This window comes from Solanum dulcamara, chromosome 5 (assembly GCF_947179165.1).
Source record: "Solanum dulcamara chromosome 5, daSolDulc1.2, whole genome shotgun sequence".
In the NCBI taxonomy this organism is placed as follows: domain Eukaryota; kingdom Viridiplantae; phylum Streptophyta; class Magnoliopsida; order Solanales; family Solanaceae; genus Solanum; species Solanum dulcamara.
The window spans coordinates 50,065,955-50,087,354 of NC_077241.1; the positions used below are offsets into that span (position 1 = coordinate 50,065,955).

Here is a 21,400-nt window from a genome sequence, read left to right on the forward strand (position 1 = left end):
CGAATCGACCGATAAATCAAATTGAAAAAAGTGTTACTGATTTATTGCTATTGAGTTATTGAGTTAACGATTATTTAATGGTTTTCTAAAAACTCTAGAGCCCAAACCTCCATTTCTCCTACCCGTTGCCCCCCCCCCCCACCTGCTTGGCTCTTCCTCTAAGGGGTTGTTGTGTAACAAGCGCATTGTAACACCCCAAAAGTTTTTTTTAGCAAATACCTAAATTTTTGATTTAGAGTATTTTGATAGTAAAGATATATTATATGTTTGCACTTCTTGAATGTGAACTTGATGACATTTAAACTTGTTGGAAGTGTTATGGTGTAGTTATATAAACTACTCCTACTATGATTATCTTTTCAATTTATTAAATGGACTAGATATTTACAAAAGTGGGGAAACTTCCTTTTTGTTATCATTTATTTTCTCATTTCTTTAAGTTCCTATCCTTTCCCCTTATCCTCTCCACCAACCCTCCAAATTCGTTTTTCTTCAAGAAATACAGAAACCAAAACCTCCCTTCTCTCACATATTCATCCACCAAATCGATCATCAAGACTTTCCTTGGTTGATCCCCAAACAAACTCCACACGATTGAGGTAAGCTATAAATCCGTTTTTGGAATTGACTGTTGTTAGTGTTTTTAGCATAATCTCTTATATAAAGCTTTGTTTTAAGTGATTCAAGATGTTCTAGAAAGATATTTCATCTGTTTACAACTTTCGTTCAGCCCTCAAAACTCAAATCTTCATGTATTTACTTGAAACTGGGCGAGGAAGTACATGGCAGGTGCTGCCCAGAATTCTGTTTGTGCAAACTCTACTTGTACTGCTGTTAGTGTTTTGACGATATCGTTTTGTACAAAATGAATTTTGAGTTAATTTCTGTTGAGTTGGAAACTAAAGACATAGATCTACAAGTTTGGTGAAGGGTATAAAGTCCATTTTTGCCGTTTTCAGTTCCCAAACTTAGATACAACTTGACAAGTATGTCTGTCCAGATTTTTGATTTTCAAAATTTATCATGTGTACCTGTTAGTATTTTGGGGATATCGTTTTATATAAAATTCTTTTTGAGTTGATTTCTATTGGGTTGGAAACTAAAGAAATAGATCTACAAGTTTGGTGAAGGGTATAAAGTCCATTTTTGCCGTTTTCAGTTCCCAAACTTAGATACAACTAGACAAGTATGTCTGTCCAGATTTTTGATTTTCAAAATTTATCATGTGTACCTGTTAGTATTTTGGGGATATCTTTTTGTATAAAATTCTTTTGAGTTGATTTCTGTTGGGTTGGAAACTAGCGACACATATCTACAAGTTTGGTGAAAGGTAGAAAGTCCAGTTTTGCCGTTTTCAGATTCCAAACTTAGATTCAACTGGACAAGTATGTCTGTCCAGATTCTTGATTTACAAAATCTGTCATGTGTACCTGTTAGTGTTTTGAGGATATCTTTTCGTACAAAATGAATTTTGAGTTGATTCTTTTTGGGTTGCAAACTTAAGACATATATCTAAAAGTTTTATGAAGGGTATAAAATCCAATTTTGCATTTTTGAGTTTCGAAATTTAGATTCAAGCTGCGATACTTGACTTTCCAAATTTTCTGTGTTGGTAACATAATTCGGGTTGAAATATTCTAGGCTTAATTTCAATAATAAATCTTGTTTTATGTAAATATTATGGATATTCTGGAAATTTAAATAAGATATTTAATGGTATTTTTAAGGTTGTTTATATCGTGTGCAAGTTGAAGAACTTGAGACATTTGATGGCCTACGGTTTGAACTTTTGAAGTCGTGTGGGACTGTTGAATTGTTGTATGCTAAAAGGGCTGAGGTTTGTGTATAAACTCTTGTTACCTACTAATATATTAAAAGCCTATCTTGGTATATTTGTTATTTTCTTGAAATATGTCTTGTCATGTTGGTATCTTTGGAAATTGCAAGACACTTGTTTAACTCGCCCACTTGTACGGATTGTTTGATCACTTGACATTCTTGTGGACTTTGTCCTTCTTGTGGCTGTGACTTTGTCACCATTGGCATGCCTCTTGTTTCGGACCCTTTGCCATCTTGATTATGGAATTTTAGTTCGTCTTAAGTATGGAAGTTGTCCATTTTAAGTACGAATTAGGAAGCCATTTTTAATATGGTTCTTGGTTCTCTTGATTATTGGGTGTTTACTCTTCTTGATACAGGGATCCGGTCCTTCTTGAGACTTGATCATGTTTGGTGTGAAGGCATGACGTACACATTGGGAAAAACTTAATGTTAAAGCTTATTAACGTGTTTTCATGAATTATTGGCACTTAGCCTTTTTCATATCGAACTTGATAGTCATGATATATTTTTTGTCTTGATTTATTTGTTATGTGTACATTTGTGCTGCCATGACTTGAGAAATAAGTTGAAGAACCCAAAGGCTTTAAACTTGTAGTTTTGCATCACTAAGCTTTATGCTTAGCGATAGTTGTTTCTATCATAGGAAATGTCCGAGAAGATGCTTGAGGTTGGCCATTGGAGTTGAAGTTTTGGGAGCTTTAAGGAAGATCACATTTGCATATAGGCACCTATATTTTGTAGTATTTTGGGACGTGTATACGATTTATGGTTTGCTTGTGTATTTGTATTTATGTACGTATTTCTGAGAGTTGTAACTTAAAGATTGTTGCTTGTTTTGTAAATTTTGGGGTATGTACATTTCTAAATTTTATGAAGTACTAAATTACCCTTTGGAGTTAGAACATTTGAATGAAGCATAGATTATCGTAATACATGATTGTCTCGGAAGATATTTTTTTAAAATAAAACTATTTTGAGAAGTCGCCCGTCCTAAATTGAAATTTTTATTTGATTTAATTGAGATGGAAAAAAAATAAGTTGGCTAACAACTTACACCTTTCATTTTTTGATCATATAAATGGGCCTTACAGAAAGTTATATATATATATATTTTGTGTGTCACGAATTTAATATACGTTTTTTTTGTAGTAGCATCCTCCCTGGAGAGTCGCTACAAGTGTTGGTATCAGAGCCTAGGTTTGTGGTTCTAGGAATTTTATTGTGCACACTTGTTTTTTTTTGTTTTTGGAAGGTTTGGGTTATATTAGTTAATCACTATAGGGTAAATAGTATATTTAATGCGTGTAAGTTGCAAATGTATCATATTAATGTCCCTAATGCAATTTGATCTTCACTTTTGAAGGAGTTAAGTTATGACCTCTTTTTCTCGTAGACCTATGGAAGCTGCTCGTGAAGATACAGGTGACTCTCTTTCCCAACCTCATACACAAGAAGGAATTGGCGAACAGTCCTCGGGTCAATCTATTCCTCATACTAGTGGGTCTGGTGTGGGAAATCAACAAGGAGTAAGAGTTGGTCCACATCCTCACATGAGTCCTGGTACTCACGTTATGAACCCTCCTTTTCAACAAATGGCTGAATTCTTTCACCGTATGGCTGAAACGACCCATGACCCCCGTGGGTTAAACTTTGAAAAAATGAGGAAAATGGGTGGAGTTGAATTTGAAGGTACTGTTGATCCCACAGATGCTGAACAATGGCTTGAGCGCATGGAGAGAGTGTTTGAGCAGCTGGAGTGTTCTGATGTTGCCAAATTCAAGTATGCCATCTCATTATTGCAGAAGGATGCTTATGACTGGTGGGTAGGTGTGCCAAATGCAAAAGCAAAACCTCCAGTTCTTACTTGGGATGATTTTGTTAAAGAGTTTCGTATGAAATATGTCCCGCCTGCTTATTGTGATGCTAAGAAAAAAGAGTTTTTGAATCTAAGGCAACGAGGCATGTCTATTGCTGAGTATCAATAAAAGTTTCTTAGACTCTCTCGTTATGCTGGAGGCATTATTACCGATGAAAAAGATAAATGCAGGAGGTTTGAAGATGGCCTAAACGATTCCATCAGAAAGAATGTGGCAATCCTGCAATATGAGAACTTTTATAAATTAGTTTCTTCTGTTTTTACTTTGGAAAGACTTGATAAGGAAGAAGCTAGTAGACATGAAAATAGATTCCGGAAGCCTAGGTCAGATTTTGGAGGTCCATCCAAGAAGGGAAGGTTTGATGATTCTAAGGCTGGTAGTGTCAACAAGTCAAATCAACCGAAATAAAGCAGACTAGATTTTTCTACAGCTAGTACCCCGAGTTATAGCCAAGGCAAGACTCGCGTTCCCACTTGTGCAGAATGTGGAAAGAATCATTATGGTGCTTGTAGGAGAGCTTCTGGTGCTTGTTTTAATTGTGGCATCTTTGATCATAAAGTGAAGGACTGTCCAAATCCTAAAAACGTTCCTCCCGTGTACACTGAGGGCTCAATGCAGAAGTCTTCTAATAATCCTCCACAAACCAATAGAGGTGCAAGGCCTAAAACCAACCAAGCAGCAGGGGCAAGTGGAGCAAATCAAGCTAGCGGGTCCAGAGCTACTGCACGAGCTTATGCTATGAGGCAGAGAGATGATCAAGAGGGACAGGACGTGGTTGTCGGTAAATTTGACTTATATGGCTTATCTGTGTTTACACTATTTGATCCTGGCTCTACACATTCCTATATTTGTTCATCACTGGTTCTTCCTGAAAATGTGAAATCTATGAGGCTTAACTTTGATGTTCTGGTTGAAAGTCCTTTAGGTTACCAAGTTGTCTGTAATCGAATTTACCAAGCTTGTCCTTGCATGATTCAAAACTTGATCTTTCCTGTTGATTTGATTGAAATGCCTTTCCACAATTTTAATATTATTATCGGTATGGATTGGCTTTATAAATATCATGCAGTAGTGGATTGTAGGTCTAAGCAGGTGACTTTTAAGGACCCTACATTTTCACACATTATTGTACACGGTGAAAGATCATTGTCATCTAATATTATTTCTGCGGCCTTAGCAAGAAAAATGATTCATCAAGGTTGTAGTGCATATCTTGCTCACATAATTGATACACGTGTGGAGAGTCCTAGCCTTAAAGATATACCTACTGTGTGTGACTTTCCTGAAGTGTTTCCAGAAAATCTTCCTGGGTTACCACCAGAAAGAGAAGTTGAATTTCCAATTGAGCTCAATCCTGGATCTACTCCTATTTCTATCACTCCTTATAGAATGGCACCAGCAGAATTAAGGGAATTGAAAACTCAGTTGCAAGAACTTCTTGAGAAAGGTTTTATTCGTCCAAGTGTTTCTCCTTGGGGAGCCCCTGTGCTATTTGTGAAGAAGAAAGATGGTACTCTTAGACTTTGTATTGACTATAGACAATTGAACAAAATAACAATCAAGAACAGATATCCACTACCAAGGATTGATGATTTGTTTGACCAGTTGAAGGGTGCAAATTTATTCTCAAAGATTGATTTAAGGTCTGGATATCACCAACTGCGTGTTAGAAAGGAAGATGTTCCTAAAACTACTTTTAGAACTCGATACGGTCACTATGAATTCTTAGTGATGCCATTCGGATTAACTAATGCTCCTGCAATATTCATGGATTTGATGAATCGAGTATTTAGGCCTTATCTTGATCAATTTGTAGTGGTCTTTATAGATGATATTTTGATATATTCCAAGAATGAAGAAGAGCATGATAAACATCATTGAATTGTTTTGCAAATTCTGCAAGAGAAGAAGCTTTATGCTAAGCTTTCTAAATGTGAATTCTGGCTCGGTGAAGTGGCCTTTCTGGGACATGTTGTGTTAGCCGAAGGGGTGAAGGTGGATCCTAATAAAATTGAAGCAATTGTTGAATGGAAACCACCTAAAAGTCCAACTGAAGTAAGGAGTTTCTTGGGTTTAGCGGGATACTATAGAAGGTTTGTTAAAGGCTTCTCCATTATCGCCTCCCCTTTGACTAAACTCTTGAGGAAGAATGTCAAGTTTGCATGGGATGACAAATGCAAGGAAAGTTTTAAAAAGCTCAAATCCTTATTGACACAAGCTCCTATACTTACTCTACCAACTGAAGGTAAAGAATATGTGATATATAGTGATGCTTCTCATCATGGTTTGGGTTGTGTCCTGATGCAAGAAGGGAAAGTTGTTGCGTATGCTTCCCGAAAATTGAAACCACATGAATTGAACTATCCTACTCATGACCTTGAGCTCGCTGCCATAGTGTTTGCATTGAAAATTTGGAGGCATTACTTATATGGAGAAAAGTGTCACATATTTACCGATCACAAGAGTTTGAAGTACTTGGGCACACAGAAAGAATTGAATTTGAGGCAGCGTAGATGGCTTGAACTCATTAAAGATTATGATTGTACCATTGACTATCATCCTGGTAAAGCCAATGTAGTTGCGGATGCTCTAAGTCACAAAGCCTTTGCTAGCTTATCTATTAATCCTTTGACTTCATTCCTTGACTTACGAGCCATGAATGCTTGTCTTGCAATTAATTCTGATGGGTCTATTGTTGCTAGGTTGCAAGTCAAGCCAGTTCTACTTGAACAGGTGAAAAAAGTACAACAGTTAGATGAGAAGCTTGTGAAATTGATCAAAGAAGTTCAAACTGGAGGAAAGCTTAATTTTACTTTTGGGGAGGATGGTGCTCTATTTTATCATAATAGGTTATGTGTTCCAAAGGATGAAAACTTGAGGAAAGAAATTTTGAATGAAGCACATACGTCACCATATGCAATGCATCCTGGAGGCACAAAAATGTACCAAACCATCAAAGAACACTACTGGTGGAATGGTATGAAGAAGGATATTGCGGTATATGTTTCTAAATGCTTAGCTTGTCAACAGATAAAGGCCGAGCATCAAGTCCCAACGGGATTATTACAACCCTTATCAATACCTGAGTGGAAATGGGAAAGAATAACCATGGACTTTGTTTCTGGGCTTCCACGTACCCAAAGAAATCATGATGCAATTTGGGTTATAGTTGATAGGCTCACTAAAAGTGCTCACTTCTTGGCCGTCAGAATGGACTACCCACTTGAACGTCTAGCAGAATTGTATGTTAATGAGATTGTGAGACTACATGGAGTTCCTGTTTCTATTGTATCTGATCGAGACCCAAGGTTTACATCTAGATTCTGGACTAGCTTGCAAGAAGCTTTGGGCACTAGGGTGAACTTTAGTACATCTTTCCATCCTCAGACAGATGGCCAATCCGAGAGGGTGATTCAAATTTTGGAAGATATGCTTCGAGCTTGCATTATGGAATTTGAAGGTAGTTGGGATAGACACCTAGCCTTGATAGAATTCGCTTATAACAATAGCTACCAATCAAGCATTGACATGCCACCCTACGAAGCCTTATATGGGAGGAAGTGTAGAACTCCTCTTTGCTGGAGTGAAGTTGGTGAACGAAATATCGTTGGTCCTGAGATTGTCCAACAAACTGAAGATAAGGTAAAAGTCATCAAGGATCGTCTAAAAATAGCTTCGGATAGACAAAAGTCATATGCTGATCTGAAAAGGCGTGAAATTGAGCATCAAGTTGGCGATAAAGTATTTTTAAAGGTTTCTCCATGGAAAAAGATTATGAGATTTGGCCAAAAAGGAAAACTTAGTCCTCGATTTATCGGGCCTTACGAGATACTAGAAAGAGTAGGACCAGTTGCATATAAATTAGCTTTGCCGCCTGAGTTGGAGAAAATCCACAATGTATTCCACGTTTCGATGCTCAGAAGATATCGTTCTGATCCATCTCATGTTCTTCCAGTAGAATCTATTGAGGTTAATCCAGATTTGACATATAACTAAGAACCTATCCTAATTCAAGCTCGTGAAATGAAGCAGCTTAGAAACAAGAGAATTCCCTTAGTAAAGGTACTTTGGAGGAACCATTCTGGAAAAGAAGCCACCTGGGAGAGAGAGGAAGACATGAGGACTCAATATCTATACTTGTTTCATGACTAAAACAAGGTAAATTTCGAGACGAAATTTCTTACGGGGGAGAGAATTGTAACACCCCAAAAGTTGTTATGGTGTAGTTATATAAACTACTCCTACTATGATTATCTTTTCAATTTATTAAATGGACTAGATATTTACAAAAGTGGGGAAACTTCCTTTTTGTTATCATTTATTTTCTCATTTCTTTAAGTTCCTATCCTTTCCCCTTATCCTCTCCACCAACCCTCCAATTTCGTTTTCCTTCAAGAAATACAGAAACCAAAACCTCCCTTCTCTCACATATTCATCCACCAAATCGATCATCAAGACTTTCCTTGGTTGATCCCCAAACAAACTTCACACGATTGAGGTAAGCTATAAACCCGTTTTTGGAATTGACTGTTGTTAGTGTTTTTAGCATAATCTCTTATATAAAGCTTTGTTTTAAGTGATTCAAGATGTTCTTGAAAGATATTTCATCTGTTTACAACTTTCGTTCAGCTCTCAAAACTCAAATCTTCATGTATTTACTTGAAACTGGGCGAGGAAGTACATGGCAGGTGCTGCCCAGAATTCTGTTTGTGCAAACTCTACTTGTACTGCTGTTAGTGTTTTGACGATATCGTTTTGTACAAAATGAATTTTGAGTTAATTTCTGTTGCGTTGGAAACTAAAGACATAGATCTACAAGTTTGGTGAAGGGTATAAAGTCCATTGTTGCCGTTTTCAGTTCCCAAACTTAGATACAACTTGACAAGTATGTCTGTCCAGATTTTTGATTTTCAAAATTTATCATGTGTACCTGTTAGTATTTTGGGGATATCGTTTTATATAAAATTCTTTTTGAGTTGATTTCTATTGGGTTGGAAACTAAAGAAATAGATCTACAAGTTTGGTGAAGGGTATAAAGTCCATTTTTGCCGTTTTCAGTTCCCAAACTTAGATACAACTGGACAAGTATGTCTGTCCAGATTTTTGATTTTCAAAATTTATCATGTGTACCTGTTAGTATTTTGGGGATATCTTTTTGTATAAAATTCTTTTTGAGTTGATTTCTGTTGGGTTGGAAACTAGCGACACATATCTACAAGTTTGGTGAAAGGTAGAAAGTCCAGTTTTGCCGTTTTCAGATTCCAAACTTAGATTCAACTGGACAAGTATGTCTTTCCAGATTCTTGATTTACAAAATCTGTCATGTGTACCTGTTAGTGTTTTGAGGATATCTTTTCGTACAAAATGAATTTTGAGTTGATTCTTTTTGGGTTGCAAACTTAAGACATATATATAAATGTTTCATGAAGGGTATAAAATCCAATTTTGCATTTTTGAGTTTCGAAATTTAGATTCAAGCTGCGATACTTGACTTTCCAAATTTTCTGTGTTGGTAACATAATTCGGGTTGAAACATTCTAGGCTTAATTTCAATAATAAATCTTGTTTTATATAAATATTATGGATATTCTGGAAATTTAAATAAGATATTTAATGGTATTTTTAAGGTTGTTTATATCGTGTGCAAGTTGAAGAACTTGAGACATTTGATGGCCTACGGTTTGAACTTTTGAAGTCGTGTGGGACTGTTGAATTGTTGTATGCTAAAAGGGCTGAGGTTTGTGTATAAACTCTTGTTACCTACTAATATATTAAAAGCCTATCTTGGTATATTTGTTATTTTCTTGAAATATTTCTTGTCATGTTGGTATCTTTGGAAATTGCAAGACACTTGTTTAACTCGCCCACTTGTACGGATTGTTTGATCACTTGACATTCTTGTGGACTTTGTCCTTCTTGTGGCTGTGACTTTGTCACCATTGGCATGCCTCTTGTTTCGGACCCTTTGCCATCTTGATTATGGAATTTTAGTTCGTCTTAAGTATGGAAGTTGTCCATTTTAAGTACGAATTAGGAAGCCATTTTTAATATGGTTCTTGGTTCTCTTGATTATTGGGTGTTTACTCTTCTTGATACAGGGATCCGGTCCTTCTTGAGACTTGATCATATTTGGTGTGAAGGCATGACGTACACATTGGGCAAAACTTAATGTTAAAGCTTATTAACGTGTTTTCATGAATTATTGGCACTTAGCCTTTTTCATATCGAACTTGATAGTCATGATATATTTTTTGTCTTGATTTATTTGTTATGTGTACATTTGTGCTGCCATGACTTGAGAAATAAGTTGAAGAACCCAAAGGCTTTAAACTTGTAGTTTTGCATCACTAAGCTTTATGCTTAGCGATAGTTGTTTCTATCGTAGGAAATGTCCGAGAAGATGCTTGAGGTTGGCCATTGGAGTTGAAGTTTTGGGAGCTTTAAGGAAGATCACATTTGCATATAGGCACCTATATTTTGTAGTATTTTGGGACGTGTATACGATTTATGGTTTGCTTGTGTATTTGTATTTATGTACGTATTTTTGAGAGTTGTAACTTAAAGATTGTTGCTTGTTTTGTAAATTTTGGGGTATGTACATTTCTAAATTTTATGAAGTACTAAATTACCCTTTGGAGTTAGAACATTTGAATGAAACATAGATTATCGTAATACATGATTGTCTCGGAAGATATTTTTTTAAAATAAAACTATTTTGAGAAGTCGCCCGTCCTAAATTAAAATTTTTATTTGATTTAATTGAGATGGAAAAAAAAATAAGTTGGCTAACAACTTACACCTTTCATTTTTTGATCATATAAATGGGCCTTACAGAAAGTTATATATATATATATATATATATATATTTTGTGTGTCACGAATTTAATATACGTTTTTTTTGTAGTAGCATCCTCCCTGGAGGGTCGCTACACGTATAATGTCCATTGGAATGCTCATGGATTTTATCATCAACTTGATGAATTAATTTCAAGATATAAGGCTTTCCTATTGCCCTTTTCAATGGGTTTCGAAGATAAAAATTATTTATTGATTATCCCATAAACTGACCTAGGTAAATCCATGAACTCCATTGTATTATTCCTTCTGACTAAGCATATGAACCATGAATTGTCTTAATAAGATAATTCAATCAATCCCTTATTTTGAAAGAACTCGTCAAGGACCAAACAGTCTCTTTCCTTCATACTTCATATAAATATATCTAAAACCCCAGAGTATATCTTTCCACGTATCGAAGGAAAAAAGACAGTTCGATCGAATATTTATTTTTAAATTCTTTTATCTGTTAGAAAAAGAGATAATCTACTATTTTTCCTTTTTTACTCTTAGAAACTCAAAAATTCAATAAAATAAATAAATAGGAGACTGAAAATGAAAGTCTCTTTCTCGGATCTATTCTTCATCACACTGGTGGAACAAAATAAAAACACTGAATGCAATGATATTGAAATATTTGATACATGAAGCTACGATCTGATAGATATACATCAAAATCTACAATATACTTAATATAATTAATATATAATATAGATGAAATTAACCTTTGATGTAGAACCAAAGAAAAATAATAAATGGCTCTTATGATGTGCCTTGGAAGAAAGATTTCTCTATGGAGGAAAGGTATAACAAATTATTCCGATAATTTTTCCTATAGAAAATCTAGTAACAAGAAGATTTAATCGAAAATATCGACAAATTCTTGCGGAGTCCAAAAAAAATCAACTGCTCCAATTTCATCTCTATCGAATTTTAATATCAAAATAGCGGATATAGAGCCCGTTTGGATTGACTTAAAAAAAGTAACTTTTATGTATGAAGTGCTTTTAGAACTTTGAAGTGCTTAAAGTTATTTTTATAAATAAGCAGTTGAGTGTTTGGATAAAAATGCTTATGATGTGAATTTTAGGATTAAAAGAATAAAAAATGGTAGTTTGAAAATTTAGTTAAAATATAAGGGATATAAAAGTAATTTTCATGGTCAAAGAAAATGACTTTAAGCACTTTGGAAAAAAAAAGTTAGGAATCCTAACTTTTCATTTTTGACTGACTTTAAGAACTTTATGGCTTAAAGTCAGCATTAGGCAAACACGTCCAAAAGTTAAAAAGGGGCTTTAAGTTGGTTTTGACCAACTTAAAGCCAATCCAAACGGGCTCATAGTCATAATTCAATAGCTCAGGTCCACTTACTTTTTCTTTTGTTGATTTCTAAGCTTTCGAATCGATTTGGTTGGTATAATGAAAAATAGGAATATACAGTGATTCAAGAAGTGACTTTTCATTATTCCTAAATTCATACTAATGAAAATGTTAAACTTTATAACTAAGTATAATGATAATGTATTATCAAGTTAGTTACTTTTGTTATTATAAATAAAAATACAATTCTCCCATCAAATATGAATACTAGATTGGGATTTTACAAAGCCCCTTATCGTATTTGAACCGATGACGTACGCCTTACCATGGCGTTACTCTATCACTGAGTTAAAAGGGCCTTTTTATTTAATTCTGAAATTATTCACTATGTGGATAAAATTAATATGTACATATATTATAAACCAATTGTTGGTCATTAAAGACTACAAAAGAAAGAATTTTAAATTTACAACATACGATCTATCTGGATCTAAAGTGTCAATTCCAACAAATATTGAACTAAAAGAATTCTTGCTTTCGAAATAGTTTGCCATCTGAGATGAATCTATTATTTCGATGTCACAATTCAACCCCGTAGACCTTGACCAGTGCCCGAACTGGACACTCGTATATATACCTATTAGCTATATGATCAATCCACAACTAAACATAATATGGAACCTATAAAGACCCAAAACCTAGTCTCAGAACTGTCGCATATATATATATATATATATTACAGGCAATATGTCTCCTGAGGAGTCACAACTATCAACAGATAACACAATACATATGCCGGCGAGGCTGTCATAGCATGTGGGAACATCCCACTACATATATATATACGCAAGCCGACAAGGTTGCCACTACACACCACATCCCAAAATATATATGCATATACACAAGCCGACAAGGCTGCCACTACGAATGGGAACGTCTCATAACATAAGTCATACTAGCACAGCTGGACAACATCTATATACAACCCGCACATATGTCTACAGACCTCTAAGAGTATTAACAGTAGCATATGATGAAGCAGGGCCCCGTCATACCCCTGTATAAATAAATATATACATCAAAAAGATCTGTACCAAGAGTCTAAGCTCCGGGACAATGGAGTACTCCAAAACAACTGAATGGAAATTCTAAGTTGGCAGATCCCCAAAATGAGTATTTGTACCTGCGGGCATAAAATGCAGTCCCTCCCCTCCAAAGGAAGGGGGTCAGTACAAGAAATATACTGAGTATATAAAACATAAAATACAGTAAGAAAGATCACAACTGAAGTAGAGAGTCCAGGAGATGAGTATGATAATCAAGAACTCACTGTACCTATGCCTTACGAAACAAATCATGCATATCATTATCATATACCGTACCCGGCTCATTATAGGACTCGGTGCCATAATCGCATCACCATATTATCGTATCATCATATACATATACCATACTCGGCCCTCTGGTAAGGGACTCGATAAATAAAGTCGTGTACATATATACCGTATCCGGCCCATCATGGGACTCAGTGAATGATGTAGTAAAACTGTGCATGATAACATATCCGGCCCAGGACTCAGTGAAAGATGTAATAACAATATAGACGAGTAGAGTAGTGAGTAACCATATGCAATTAGATCATCATTTGAGACTCAATAGATAAGTAGGCTAATTAATACTGAAATATCAGGGCGATAGTCATGTTCAGTACTCTTTGAATGTCATTATGAACTACGTTAAATAAAGCTTCAGGGATCATAGACATGTATCAAGATAATATGAGACAGCTTATGAAAGTTAAGGATATTAATCATTAGTCTTTAAGAATAGGGACTTTCACATACGGGATGGCTTCCCCCCCAGAGAGTTCTGGCTCGGAGGTCAGAAATCCGCAACCTTCTCTCTTTTTATTTTTCTCCAGTAGAGGAAGGTTCTTTCTTTATTCTCTTGAGGGACATACTTGATAGGAATCAAATTGTCCAACGTATAGAAGACTCAAGGGCAGTAGCTCAACTACTTTAAGAGTTTTAACGTCAAGAAGTGAATAAGAACCATGAATCATACTCGGAACCTATGAGTGGAATTGCCCCAAAGCTCATATCATATATCACTTGTATATAAGACATGCCAAAAGAAAGAAGAGATAGTTTTACATACCTTTAGCGTTTATTCGCAACACAACACGTATATGCTATCCAATAGTGTCTCAACCTATATTAAGACGTCAAAAACTATGGTTAAACTACGGGAAGATTCAAAAATCATTATAATCTAAAGTTATTCAAGACAAGACTCTAGAACACTCCGAACAACCCGCATTCACAACATTCGATAACCATCCACATACGACTACTACTTATTCAAGTTATCTTTAATGATCCATAGTCTTAACGTTTTCATCAAAATAACCCTACAACAGCTCAACCAACACACAGCACAATGTATAATCTTAACTATCATTAATCTTCCAAGCTCAACAAGAAAAACAACAACATATCTAAACAGATCCCAACTAACAATGTAAAGAGATACCCGATAATCTCACGAACACCTATGAACATGCCAAACGAACTATATACGTTCATTATATATTACTTAATACATTCTTTCCATCCAAGTTCATGAACTGTACCAGCAACCACACGTTAACAACATCACCTTCTTATGTGCAAGAAAATTACATTAACATCATATTAACTCCTACAACAGCCCACAAAACAATTACTACTTCAACTTTAACCATTTAATTCCTTCATTCTCATCACATAATCTATGACAACAACAACCAAAATATTAATTTACATTAGTCCACCAACTTCAAATAAAACAACCCCTATAGTTTTAACAATATTCCAACACCAACATACATAATTTCATACATCCAATTCACATTTACACATTCACAACACGTTCAATTTTATCCTAAAATATATAGAAAATGATCAACTCTTTCCATTCAATAAGAATATCAACATGTTCATATCAACACAACTTTAACCTTATATTTAATCCCTTTATTTCTTTACCATATAATTCATGATAATATTAATCGTATTGTCACTTAAAATCAATTACCATGCTTAATTAAAACATCCCCCTACATGGCTCAATTTATATTTCAACATCAACATATACAACTTCTTGCATTCATCACACATTTACGAACTTATACAAGTTTAAATTACTTCCAAAATGTGTAAAAAAGGATTGAATCTCACCTTAAGCTATAATGACACAATTTGCTTGGAAACTTGAGGACTTGATTCAACAATATTTTTGCTTTCCCAATGACTCAATTCTTGTTGCCATCATCTTGTATAACTACCACACTTGATCCCTTAATTTCTTCCTCAACTCCAAGCTTGGCCGAGAGCCTCTCTCACTACACCTCTCACTTCTCTCTCTAAATTGATTTGCTTAAGAAGAAATAGAATTGTGTTTAATGCATTATTCATCAAAGCATAGCTTTATATGCAGCCCTATAGCCCTCCCACGTCCCCTCCTAAGTGGCATCTATTCATTAATTTATTTATTTTTAATTTGAGTGGGGCCCACACAAGTAATTAGGCTAATTAATTTAATTAATCACTAATTCTTACTTAATAATCTAATCACAATTAATTAATTTCTAATCTCCAATAATAGATATATATTTTTTACACTAATTAAAATTTATAAACAATTTATGTTCTAATTAGAATTGGAAATTAAAGATTTCTACTTCGTGTCCGAAAATAATCCTGTCTTTAACTTGAGTCGATTCTCTTACGAATAACTCAACGTATAAAAATACGGAATATAACATTCAATTTATTATTTGTTATTGAATTGCGTGCGCATAAAGACCATAAAACGCATAAAGACCATAAAAAGAGTTTTATTTTATGGTTCTTTCATATACGTTTTCTTTAATTGAATGAACATTCTGATTCTCAATGTCTCAAAATTCTTCAATTGGTACACGCAAGAAATAGGTTAATTCAGCAACCTTTTGTTCAATTTCTCGTAGAGTCAAATTCTCATCAGTACGGGTCAAGGGATTCGACCCTTGGCCTCGGATGTCCATATAAAGAACACGACGAGCATAAATACCCTCTTTAACTTCTATTCTAACATATTGAATATATTTAATAAGGAATCGAAGGACTATGTGATGATTTTTTCCCGTACATGAGAGTTTCTTCTCATCCAGCTCCTCGCAAATAAAAGAATTCAAAAAAATCAATTTGAGTTAAGCTAGAATAGTCAATCTTAAGTTAAGATATATATATATATATATATATATATATATGTATGTGTGTGTGTGTATTTACTGAGTAATACCTTGAACGTGAGCTTCTTTAAGATTTCATTAAATCTATTAGTAATTTGTATATCTTGTTTGAATAGGGGATTTTAGTAAATAATCAAATATGATACTCGGCCTAAGGGTCAAGTTGGTAATTTTTCTTACATCTCCCCTCCTAGAGCCCAGGTATCATATACGCCCCCAAAATAAAGAGTCTTGAATACTAGCAGAAAAGCTCTTATACCTAACAAGATTAAGTGAATACCTAAAATTGTGGTCATTATATTTCGATCTTGCCGGACATAACCAAAGAAGAGAAAAGATTCTTCAAGTGTCTCAGGTCCCAAAAGTGCATGATAAATGTTGTCAAAGTCCAATACTGCAGAAGAAATTAAATGAAGTACTCCAGATACAAAGTATGGAAAGGTGTCTATAACCTCTCCCTAGGGCCTACCCCCAACCTAGAGTAGCTAGGTGAGGAAGTAAAATCAATCCTTGTTCATACATAGGCTTCTCGGATATGAAATGGGCCACTTTAAATAGGTTCATTGCTCCGGCCCAAAATATAATTAATCCAGCATGGGCTACATGAGCCACATCACAACGTGCATTTCGTGTCATCGCCCATCAGCCTACTTCTATTTGTCGAGATGTAATCCAAGCATATTGAGAAATAAAGTTTTTTCTAAAGTTTCAAGACTCTTTATTTAATAAGGAATCGAAGGACTATGTGATGATTTTTTCCCGTACATGAGAGTTTCTTCTCATCCAGCTCCTCGCAAATAAAAGAATTCAAAAAAATCAATTTGAGTTAAGCTAGAATAGTCAATCTTAAGTTAAGATATATATATATATATATATGTATATGTATATGTATGTGTGTGTGTATTTACTGAGTAATACCTTGAACGTGAGCTTCTTTAAGATTTCATTAAATCTATTAGTAATTTGTATATCTTGTTTGAATAGGGGATTTTAGTAAATAATCAAATATGATACTCGGCCTAAGGGTCAAGTTGGTAATTTTTCTTACATCTCCCCTCCTAGAGCCCAGGTATCATATACGCCCCCAAAATAAAGAGTCTTGAATACTAGCAGAAAAGCTCCTATACCTAACAAGATTAAGTGAATACCTAAAATTGTGGTCATTATATTTCGATCTTGCCGGACATAACCAAAGAAGAGAAAAGATTCTTCAAGTGTCTCAGGTCCCAAAAGTGCATGATAAATGTTGTCAAAGTCCAATACTGCAGAAGAAATTAAATGAAGTACTCCAGATACAAAGTATGGAAAGGTGTCTATAACCTCTCCCTAGGGCCTACCCCCAACCTAGAGTAGCTAGGTGAGGAAGTAAAATCAATCCTTGATCATACATAGGCTTCTCGGATATGAAATGGGCCACTTTAAATAGGTTCATTGCTCCGGCCCAAAATATAATTAATCCAGCATGGGCTACATGAGCCACATCACAACGTGCATTTCGTGTCATCGCCCATCAGCCTACTTCTATTTGTCGAGATGTAATCCAAGCATATTGAGAAATAAAGTTTTTTCTAAAGTTAAAAGAGAGACTAGGTTGAAAAAATAAAGAATTTCTAACCATCTTATTATCCTATAACACTATAAGATTGACCAATTAAATGAAACAAAAAAAAGAGATGATAGAGAATCCGTTGAGAAGTTTACCTGTATCCAAGTTATCTATTCTTACTACAATACTTTGTTTTAATTGTATCGAAGCTAATTTCAAATGGAAGAAATCCATAGATATTTATAGCCAGATAGCTATTACTCGTCGATCAAAAAAATGAGTAAATTTAGCTAATCTTCTTATCCCACCAACTAAGAATCTTGTATAAAAATCATCTATGTAAGCACCACAATTAATCCTACGGATCCTTAGGATTGGTATATACTTTTCTATCCTGTAGTTTGTAGTTTCCCTGAATCAAGCCAAGTATTACAACTCTTTCTACCCATCCTGTATATGGTCCCCTTTGTTCCATGTTGAAATAGAACCTTAATTTATTATTTATTATTATATTTTAGATTGTTAGATTAGTTAGTGATTAGATATTAGTATTAGACAAGATTTTATGATTTTTTTTTATTTCTTTATAGGAGAGGACAAATCTCTATTTTCGATGCAAATTTGACACGACATAGGAGAAGCTGTCCTTTATCAAAAAATTTATTATTTTTAATAATAAAAAGGAGTTCCAAGATATTAATATATAGTGAAGTGTTCCACCAGATTCAGAACTTTTTTTCAATACTCACAATCTGTATTAGTTAATAATCCTAGTGATTGGATTTCTATGCTTAGTCTGATAGGAAATAAGATATTCAAATAAATAATTTTATAGCGAATGACTATTCATTTATTGTATTTTCATGCAAATAGGGGGCTAGAAAACTCTATGGAAAGATGGTAGTTTAATTCGATGTTGTTTAAGAAGGAGTTCGAACGTAGGTGTGGGCTAAATAAATAAATGGGCAGTCTTGGTCCCATTGAAAATATCAATAAACATCCAAACCTAAAAGAGAAAAACATTCATAGTTGCAGTAATGTTGATTATTTATTCGGCGTTAAAGACATTCGGAATTTCATCTCTGATGAAACCTCTTTAGTTAGTGAGAGGAATGGAGACAGTTATTCCATCTATTTTGATATTGAAAATCAGATTTTTGAGATTGACAACGATCATTCTTTTCAGAATGAACTAGAAAATTCTTTTTATAGTTATCGAAACTCAAGTTATCTGAATAATGGATTTAGGGGCGCAGATCCCTACTATAATTCTTAAATATATGATACTCAATATAGTTGGAATAATCACATTAATAGTTACATTGAGAATTATCTTCAATCTCAAATCTGTATAGATACTTCCATTATAAGTGGTAGTGCGAATTATGGTGACAGATACATTTATAGGGCCATTTGTAGTGATGAAAGTCGAAATAGTAGTGAAAACAAGAGTTCCGATAGACGAACTCACACAAAATCCAGTGATTTAACTATAAGACAAAGTTCTAATGATCTCGAGGTAACTCAAAAATACAAGCATTCGTGGTATCTTTCTTTCGCCCCTATTTTCTGTCTTTTACTTTTATTGGCATAGGGTACTAGAGAAATCTTTATTTGAATCAACTTCGTTTTTACTCTTGTTCATTTTTTATCTGGAAGATGATAAAAAAAAGAAATAAAAAAACAGGTATAAAAGCTATAATTGTAAACCACGATCGAATCTATGGAAGCATTGGTTTATACATTCCTCTTAGTCTTGACTCTAGGGATAATTTTTTTCACTATATTTTTTCGAGAAACGCCTAAAGTTCCAACTAAAAACAACTATAGGGGTGAAATAATTTTTCATTCACGTGACTTAATAGAAGAGAAAGATTTAGCTTCTAAGGAATGATTAAAACTATTTCTCTTTCGAAAGTTTGAATAAATTTAGAAAGTTCCCCTTTCGACATCATTATTCCAACAAATTTTGATAGTTAAAAATAATTTTGATCATTTTAGTAAAAATGATAAGTCTTTTATTTTCATATGATTGATAAAATTCAAAGAATGGGGAGGGTTTCGTATCTATCAATTCGATCAAATAGACTGAGCAATTATCACCGTTTATAGATATTGAAATGAACGCTTTATCATTATTGATTAACTCCTATTTACCCCATTTTATTGGACTGATGCAACATAAATCAAAAGAAGGGGGTGTCCTAGTCATTTTTATTTTTACGAAATGCGAGTTGTCTAGGCACAAAGCCAAACAAGTCCAAATTAAGTTCAGTTTTTGCTTCTTTATATTGGTTATTAGAACACTACCACTTACTAAAAAGAGTTTTCCTTGGTCTATGAACGGGAAGGATGAAAGCGAGTCAGTATGCTAATTCCTCATCCGCAAATCAGCCCTTGCCATAGGTTCTTTTCTCAAAGAATAAAGAATGGGAGTAGAAAAATCTTGATAGAATTTGAAAAAGCAAACGACAAGTCGAAGGCAACAAAATATGAAAAATGTATTTATTTTTCATATTTCTAAGCTAAGATCTTCTAAATCTTATTCCTATACATTCTCTTCTATTTGATTACTTGTTCTATTCTAAATCACTAAGAGAAAAAATGAGTATATGTAAACCCCCCCACCCAAGATAAATTGTTAGACGGATATATATTATTTATATATGTTCTCGATATAGAATTATCAGATATCAGAAAAGTATCATACTTCAATATGAATTTTGAATTGAATAGAAAATTGAAATTATATTTTTGGAGAAAGGAATTGAACTACCTATTTCGGCCAGAGAGAACAGGCCATTCAACAAGGAGATTCTGAAATTGCAGAGGCTTGGTTCGATAAAGCCGCTGAGTATTGGAAATGCTTAGTCTAACTTTTATGGAAGCTTTAGCAATCTATGGACTGGTTGTAGCATTAACACTTTTATTTGCAAATTCTTTTATTTAATCTTGTGTTGGTATATTCCTTTTATTATTATTTAATAATAATATTGGGATTCGAATCCAGGGTCAGGCACCGATGAGCACATTGAACTATCCAAGTGGCTGAGAGCCCTCACAACCCAGGCACAATGATGTAATTATTAGGGGAATGCTATACCACTGAGCTAATAGCCCATTGTGAGAGCCTCCCACTGGGCCCGCTATGCCAAAAGCAAGAGAAACTCCATCCCTCTCTTTCCTTTTTTTAGCTCCCATGTCACCACACGGGGGGAACATAGGGACGTAAAAAAAGTGGTCCTATCAACTTGTTCCGACCTAGGATAATAAGCTCATGAGCTTGGTCTTACTTCACCATCAAGAAAGGAAAGAAGACTTCCATCTCCAAGTTTAACTCAGACATAACTCCCTTCTTTTTTGAGGGGGTGTAGAGCAGTGTCAAACCAAAATACCCAACAAGCATTAGCTCTCCCTAAAAAGGAGGTGATCCAATCGCACCTTCCAGTATGACTACCTTGTTACGACTTCACTCCAGTCATTAGCCCTGCCTTCGGCATCCCCCTTCTTACGGTTAAGGTAACGACTTCGGGCATGACCAGCTCCCATAGTGTGACAAGCGGTGTGTACAAGCCCCGGAAATGAATTCACCGTCGTATGGCTGACCGATGATTACTAGCAATTTTGGCTTTATGCAGGCGAGTTACAGCCTGCAATCCAAACTAAGGACTGGGTTTTGGGGGTTAGCTCACCCTCGCGGTATCG

The 21,400-nt window shown here is 34.7% G+C and overlaps 2 long non-coding RNA genes and 1 pseudogene across 2 annotated transcripts; all 3 read left to right on the plus strand.

The window, feature by feature from the left end:
• Positions 1 to 475: 475 nt before the first annotated feature.
• LOC129888311 (uncharacterized) lies at positions 476 to 2,747 on the plus strand. The gene is made up of 3 exons (XR_008766620.1): positions 476 to 599; positions 1,728 to 1,837; positions 2,486 to 2,747. It is a non-coding gene; the product is annotated as an uncharacterized LOC129888311 (long non-coding RNA).
• A 5,356-nt stretch (positions 2,748 to 8,103) lies between these two features.
• LOC129888312 (uncharacterized) lies at positions 8,104 to 10,359 on the plus strand. Its single transcript, XR_008766621.1, has 3 exons — positions 8,104 to 8,217; positions 9,347 to 9,456; positions 10,105 to 10,359. It is a non-coding gene; the product is annotated as an uncharacterized LOC129888312 (long non-coding RNA).
• An 8,112-nt stretch (positions 10,360 to 18,471) lies between these two features.
• On the plus strand, positions 18,472 to 20,747 carry LOC129890585 (acetyl-coenzyme A carboxylase carboxyl transferase subunit beta, chloroplastic-like; annotated as a pseudogene).
• The last annotated feature ends 653 nt before the right edge of the window (positions 20,748 to 21,400 follow it).